At 37.3% G+C, this 7,326-nt stretch overlaps 1 pseudogene across 1 annotated transcript; it reads right to left on the bottom strand.

Annotated features, from left to right (window-relative positions):
* Nucleotides 1-3,288: 3,288 nt before the first annotated feature.
* Nucleotides 3,289-6,647, bottom strand: LOC143531882 (mitochondrial adenine nucleotide transporter ADNT1-like; annotated as a pseudogene). The gene is made up of 8 exons (XR_013135095.1): nt 6,493-6,647; nt 5,319-5,367; nt 4,746-4,909; nt 4,407-4,444; nt 4,184-4,296; nt 3,976-4,089; nt 3,564-3,897; nt 3,289-3,468 (listed from the first exon to the last, which is right to left on the bottom strand). The product of XR_013135095.1 is annotated as a mitochondrial adenine nucleotide transporter ADNT1-like (transcript).
* Nucleotides 6,648-7,326: the final 679 nt, after the last annotated feature.

Below are 7,326 nucleotides of genomic sequence, written 5' to 3'. Positions count from 1 at the left end.
GCAACGATCCTTTATTATTGCTTCAATATGCATAGAATAACAACCAATTTTAGGCAAATCTAAATCATGAAGCTGTCCAAAAAATTATATTATAGTTTGTTTTAAGATGATATATTGGTTTTTATTAATCCCCACTATCGCCTTTTGGTCGATCACGGTCCCAACTAACGAATTGGCTGCCGACGGTCCCAACTTTTAACGTATTTTTTCCCAACGGTCCGCAACTAACGGAATTCCTAACGTCGTTAGTTGCAAGTCGCCGGAAAAGCGTTTTTGGCTGGAAAACTCACATTTTTTTCTGGAAAACTCAACATTTTTGTCCAAAACATCTTTGTAACTTTGTATCGGACCTTTAGGAACCTTTTTCTAGTAAAAGCCCCAAATATTGAGGTCGTCTGAACCGCAAAACCATCGTCGAAATCGGTTGGTTGTGCTCAAGTGGTGGTGAGTCAATTGGTGGTGGTGGCGGTGTTCGGGTGGTGTTTTCTGGAAAAAAATGTGACTTCCAACAAAAACGTTTTTCCGGTGACTTGCAACTAACGATGTCAGGATTCTGTTAGTTGCGGACCGTTGGGAACATATAAGTTAAAAGTTGGGACCGTCAGCAGCCAATTCGTTAGTTGGGACCGACAGCGACCAAAAGAAGATAGTTGGGATTAATGAAAACCAATATATCTTTTATGATTTAAGTTTTGATCAAATTTAAATCATATTATGAATTTTTCAGATTTTGATTGAGGGGTGCCTTGAGGCATAGGAATCACACATGATTTGAAATATTAAGATTTTTTATATGCAGAAACAGTTTCAAAAGTGGACAGAATCTTGAAGCTGGTTGATTAAGAGTGTAAACTCTGGTAACAAAGACGCAAAACAAAGGAAACGATTCGAAGCGATGAATCTGATTGAGTATTTTTATAAGCAGTGCCAATCAATGTGTGATTTGTAAAGGGAAGGTCTGAAGTAAAAATGCAGCATGAAGAAGATAAAGAAGACAATGAGTCTACTTCATCTTCAAACTCATTAGGCATGGAATCCGCAGGATATCATTCGCCGGATAGTGGCTCAAAAACACCAAATATTGATCAAGCAAAAGTGACCACAACAGATGGTGCAAAGGTAGAGAATAAAATACCAAATATTGAAAGACAGTCGTCGTCGAATATGAAGGTGTTAGAAGACAGAATCATCGCTTTGAAGCACGAGATCGAGACCTTAAACTCTCAAAAGGGTGAACATGAACATGAATATGAACATGCACATGAACAACAACATGAACATGAACATGACGAATTCCGTAAAAAATTGAAGGAAATTTCAGGATTTCAGCCTGAATTTGCATCTAAAGAAAAGGAGAGTGAAGTGCTGACAAAACTAGACGAGTATGAGAAGCTTTTTAGTGGCAAGATTGAGGAATCCATGAATCGTGTCCAAAATTTGGAGACGGAAGTGGATTCTTTACGGTCTCAGTATAAAAACTTCTCACGCCAAAAAGAACAAGAACTCGAGTCGTTAAGAATTCAAAATCAAGAAAAGGAAATCGAGCTCAGTAAAAAAACTAAGGAAGCTTCGGATTCCCTTGAAATGTTAAAAAGATTAACAGTTCAAAGTCAAGAAGCGGAATCCGAGCTCAGTAAAAACACTAAGGAAGCTTCAGACTCTCATGAAATATTAGAAAGATTAACAGAAAAGTTAAAGCAAAAGACCAAGAACGAAGAGGGTTTGATCGAAGAACGAGATGCGTTAACACAACAAGTAAAAGATTTGGTGGTCAAGATCGAAAGTATAAACGGTGAAAATTGTTTGACAAAATATGAAAACGAGAGTCAAAGAACAATGATATCTCATCTGCAGGAAGAACTCCAACAAAAAGAGTGTAAAATTTCTACTCTCGAATCAGAGATCGAGGGTGTGAAGAGAGATCTATCGAGCAAGATAGAGTCCCTTGAGCAAAAATGCAAATCACTACAGAATGATAAAACAGAACTTGAAGGAAAAAATGGTGTTTTAACAGCATCACTAGAGCGAAGAAACACGGAAACAATGTCTAGTGTCCGAACCACAGTTAAGAAAATGGTAGAAATGATCAACGAATTCAGAAAGAAATCAGAGGACAGTGTCCGCCTTTTGAGCAGAAGAATCACCGTGGCGGAGAACCTTCACAATGAAACCCGAGACTGGTACAAAAAAACCCTGGAAAAAAACGAGCAAGACAGAAAAGACGCTGAGTTAGCATTGCGTAGCATCAAGACTACGACTTCAACGGTGAGTGACACATTAAGCGTTGCTGAGACGTTTGGGCTTCGGTATGTGGAATGCTGTGAAGAGTTCACAAATCGGGTGTCGAAAGTATGTTGTATGATAAATTTTGTGAAGGATTGGATGAGAGTAAAGAATGGTGATTTGGTACAAGTTAAGAAGGATTTTGATGAGCTTGTGGCTCAAATGGATGATAAAGAAGAGGAGATTCTTGCTGCAAGACAAAAGGTGTTGAAATTGGAGGGAAAGTTAAGGGATTTGAAGAAGATTGTGAAGGAGAATGTACAAGTTAAGAAAGAGTTTGATGAGCTTGTGGTTCAATTGGATGATAAAGAAAAGGAGATTCTTGGTGCAAGACAGAAAGTGCTGAAACAGGAGAGCAAGTTAAGGGATTTGAAGAAGCTTGTGAAGGAAAATGATGAAACCATGGTTGTTTTGAGAGAGGAGAAAAGGGAGGCAATAAGGCAATTGTGTGTTTGGATTGATTATCACCGCAGTCGTTCTGACTTCTATAAAAAGGCGTTTTTCGAGTTGGTTAGCAGATACACAAGACGCAATTAACCCTGGTTCAAAACTCGTCTGAGCTTCTATAAAGAAACTAGGAAACTCGAGACCAAATTGGTCTGATGCGATTGCTGTTGGAAACCTACCCAAAACCGGCTTAAAATGCCAGTCTTTTGTCTGTAATGCTTTTTGTTTGTTAAAACTTTAATATCAAAATGACCTTTTGAGTATAATCTGAGTAGTGTCAAATGAAAGCTTTATCAAACAAAAATTACTCAAATCAACAGATTAATTGTTTAAAGAAACCATTATCATAATCATAACCATAAAACAGATCAAACAGCTCACCAACTCTATTAAATATCCTTATTAGGTGGTGTTGGTGCGACGCAAACGTCAAACACCAAAAGACCACAGCAGAAAGAGAAAGTGTCGGGTATGTACCGGGGTCCACTATATCAACACTAACTTCTAAGCCTCTCAGTAACTGAAAGATGACTGAAAGAGAGAAGACAACAAAAAAAATTATGACCTCCATAGTTTATACCTCCTACTTTCTCTTCTGCAAGCAAAAATAATATTATTAATTCAACAACATTATTATTATAACTAGGATGCTTTTCAATCAGATATCCTCATCTCTACTCCGAGTAGATCCTTGACCACCTCGTACGACACGAACGCGATCGCAATCGAAGGAACCACCTGTTTTCCACAAATCAAGATTAAAATATTTCTAGAATTTCCATAATTAGTAAAATAAAGTTGAATATAATAATAACTGATACAAAATTACAGACCTTGACTGAGTTGGGGACCAAGCCTTTGTACAAGGCTCCAAAACCTTCATAACGAACGGTTTTCCTGAAAGCATCAACCATACCAGTGTACTCGAGGGCTGATTTGCCATCTGCAGTGACAACTGAAGCTGCATGTTTCCAACCAACCATTTGCATTCTTCTGCAGATGACATCGAGACGATACGCAACGGTCTGACCCACAGTTCCAGCTGCAGCTCCACATGCAAGCTTTGTTGTCACACTCAAATCGGTGTCCTAGGCCAAAGGGTCTTGATTTAACCAACCAATCTTTTAAAGATTCATACACCGCAAAATTGAGACCCACGTATGGTACCTACATATATACACCACAATTTTAATAACCGGTGTATACATCTGCAATCACTACGACATGTTTGGCTTTTTGACTTACGACACCAATGACGGAAGGAAGCCACCCTTTGTATAATGCGCGTGGGCCTTCTTCACGAAGTACGGTTGCAAGAGCATGCGCGATTCCTCGATATTGGCTAGGAGATTTATCAGTCTGCAAAAATTAAAGCGTTTGTAATTAATGTGAACCTAATAAAAAATTGTATAGCTATTGAAAATGTTTAACATCTAGAAATCTTGAAGAATACCTGCACAGTAAGCCGACCTCTAACCAAGTCCATCGGGTAGGTAGCTGACATAGCGATTATTCCAGCACAGGCACCAGCTCCAAGGCGTAAGACAGGGGTCAGTTCAGCATCCTCTGAAAATAGATTTAAAAGATTATTATCTTATAGGTTTATGTGTGAACAGGTATTTGTTAACTCAGGGATATAGTAATGTAAGATGATAAAAATGATTAAACTTTCATACCGTTTCCGGGTTGCTGTCGGTAGAGCCACAAGATTCCCCTGTTTATCACAAAAGGGTAAGTATGTTGAATCAAAGTCAGTAGCTTTATATCATAAATGCAGGAAAGAAGGAAAAAAAGAAGGAAGCCCGACTAATATGTAAAGATATTTCACATTTTTGGCCGTATTTGATTTCACTTTCATTTTTCTATGATTTCAACCTGTCGTCTCAAAGATATATGCTATATTATCTATTCCTACAAATTGGTTCAAAACTGCATTTCAATCTAAAGTAAACTACATAACAAAGTACTTAGTTAGCACAACCCATAAAAACTATTAATGTAGAAAGAGCACATACTTTGATGCTTCTTCGTAGCTAAAGAACTTGACAGCAGAGTTTGGAACGATACGAGCACAATTAGTACCATTTCCCTTGAACAGTCCACGAAAACCCTCTGTTCTCCATATATACTTCAACCCCTGGATGGTACCATTATATTTGATTGCATGAGGATTTTGGACCTGCAAGAAAAAAACCCAAGTATATTAAGTTTTCTATATTCTTTCATCATTTAAGACAAGGCTATCTCAAATTAATTAATGTCTATCCAAGCAATAACCTTTGCATAGGTTATGTCACTCAATTATAAGTATATGGATTGATAAAAATAGCTCTAGAAATGCAACTGATCTCACGAGTCATGGCTTTTCTTTACACTTTTGACTACATTTAATCATTGTTTTTGTTAATAAAGAAAAGACCTTTGTATTAACAACTTTGTGGCAACATCCTCTATTGAGAATAAATAATCAACGTTGAATCACACTTTGCTAAAAGATCCATTATTAGGTCAATTTTGAAAGAAAGACTGACTAATTAATTTATTTGTTCATGGAAAAAAAAAAGAAAGCATTTAGACAGATGACCAACCTGAAGCAAAATTTTCAGTCTTTCTAGAGGAGCAACAGCGGTCCTTGATCTGCAGCAAAAAACAACCAAATAAACAAACAGCATGTTATAAACCAAGAAACTAATCAATTGAAGCTTATGAAGAAACTTTATTCTTTTCCTAAAACTTATGACTAGTTTCTTCCACCACAAAACAAGCTAATATAATCTATCATGACGTTTTTGCAATGCTTTCTTATTGGTGATGTCGGACCGAGCTTGAAATAGAGTAGATCAAACAGATATATTGTACAAGAACACTTCCCATGAGTTAAACACTTAAAACCATAATAATTAATAACCACATGGTCATGTTTCCAGTTTCCTTCTTGCATGTTCTACCGATTCTTCTACCATAGTACTACACTTCTTTACAAATTCATCTCATCAAAATGAATAATCTATACTACATATAATACACCACATATGGGCAAATTAAGACACTTAGTTTTTAATTAATTTACAACATTCAATGCATGAGGTACACCCAATAAAGCATGTAACATAGGGCCAAAGTTATCCAGTATAAAACATGTTTTCAATTTCATCTTTAACCCAACTTCCCCCACGATTTTTAAACGGTAATAATTTTTTCATACGCTTATATTTTTTTTTAAATTGTACCATAAAAACAAGCATTTTATTCTCTTTAATCTGAGTATGGTATTGCCATAGCCTTTTTTTTAAGTTAAAAAAAAATTAACATTTTACGTAGCGGTGCTTGCAATCCGGTTTTGATGGCTTTTAAATTAAACCTTGAGCCAAACCGTTAACCAAAACCGAATCTTTGAAAATTGAAACCGAACCATTACCAACGGTCTGTGTTTCCTGCTGCATCACGCAGGCAACCGTCTAGTCTTACATATGACAAACAGAGAAATTACACAAAACCAGCTTTCAAACAATAATAAAATCAATCTCTTCATTATTAGCTTCCCTCCAAACCCTAATGAACTCCTGGTGACTCACAGTTAAAACAACTTCTACAAATCTTAGCTCCCAATTACAACATCAATCCAATAATAATTATCAAATCCATACATTCACTCACGTTTCTCGTGTACGTAACCATTAGGTCAAACAAATGTATAACAAACAGATCGGAAGTCTAATCAATCAATCAATTATTAAAAGTAATTAAAAGAAAGAAACTAACACTCCACCGGCAACGCCGCCGGCGACAAGAGACTTGCAGATGCTGAGCAGAGCGTGGCGGCTGGGAGCCTTAACACCTTCACTGGCAATCTTGGCTTCTTCGGCGAGATTAGCGATCGTAGCGCTGGTCTTTCCTACCACATCCTCTGAGGCCATGTAAACCCTAGGTTTAGGTTTATAAATTGGAGCGAGGCAAAAGAATAATAATAATAATAAATAAGATTCGCCGTCGCAAAGCCAATCCGCCTCCGGTGATCTGTGTATAAAAGGAGTATAATTTAATACAGTGAAATGGTGAGTGATTTATTGAAGGCGAATGAGGGTGTTGGTGAAAGGCTACGCGCGCGCGTATTGGATTGATTATATTTATGGTCTGTATTAATCGACCCAAAAACATTCTTTTAACCCCAAGGGGTAGCCCAAAGTCAAGGCCAAAGTTCACTACTTCGGGTTTCAGATATAAATCGGGTTACGGGTTCTGATATTGAAATGCATACTTTATCTGTATCTTACGGGTAAGATCGGGTAGTAGAAACTCGGGTATAAAAAAACCTAGTTCTAGGTTTTTTTTAGGTCCAGGTTCGAGTTTTTATTGCACCTCTAACTTGAGTTATACAAAATAGTTTTCACTTTCAGGATGGGACGCATTAACCAGACACTAGTCCTTCTTGTAGACTTGTAGTTTGACTCATCTATTTGTCTCGTATAGACTTATATGAGTTGTATAGACCATGACAGATGGTTCGTAGGGATGGTGGTGAAACATGAATCTGATGGGAAAACGAAACTCGACATAATTGGGACGGGTAATCCTCGGCCCATTAGGGTTTGGGAT

Source organism: Bidens hawaiensis, unplaced genomic scaffold (assembly GCF_021521415.1).
Source record: "Bidens hawaiensis isolate Kalapana, Puna unplaced genomic scaffold, B.hawaiensis_p1.1 tig00009285_1, whole genome shotgun sequence".
Taxonomy (NCBI): Eukaryota; Viridiplantae; Streptophyta; class Magnoliopsida; order Asterales; family Asteraceae; genus Bidens; species Bidens hawaiensis.
Note: the sequence above shows the minus strand (reverse complement) of the source record. Positions and strands in the feature narration are given on the sequence as shown.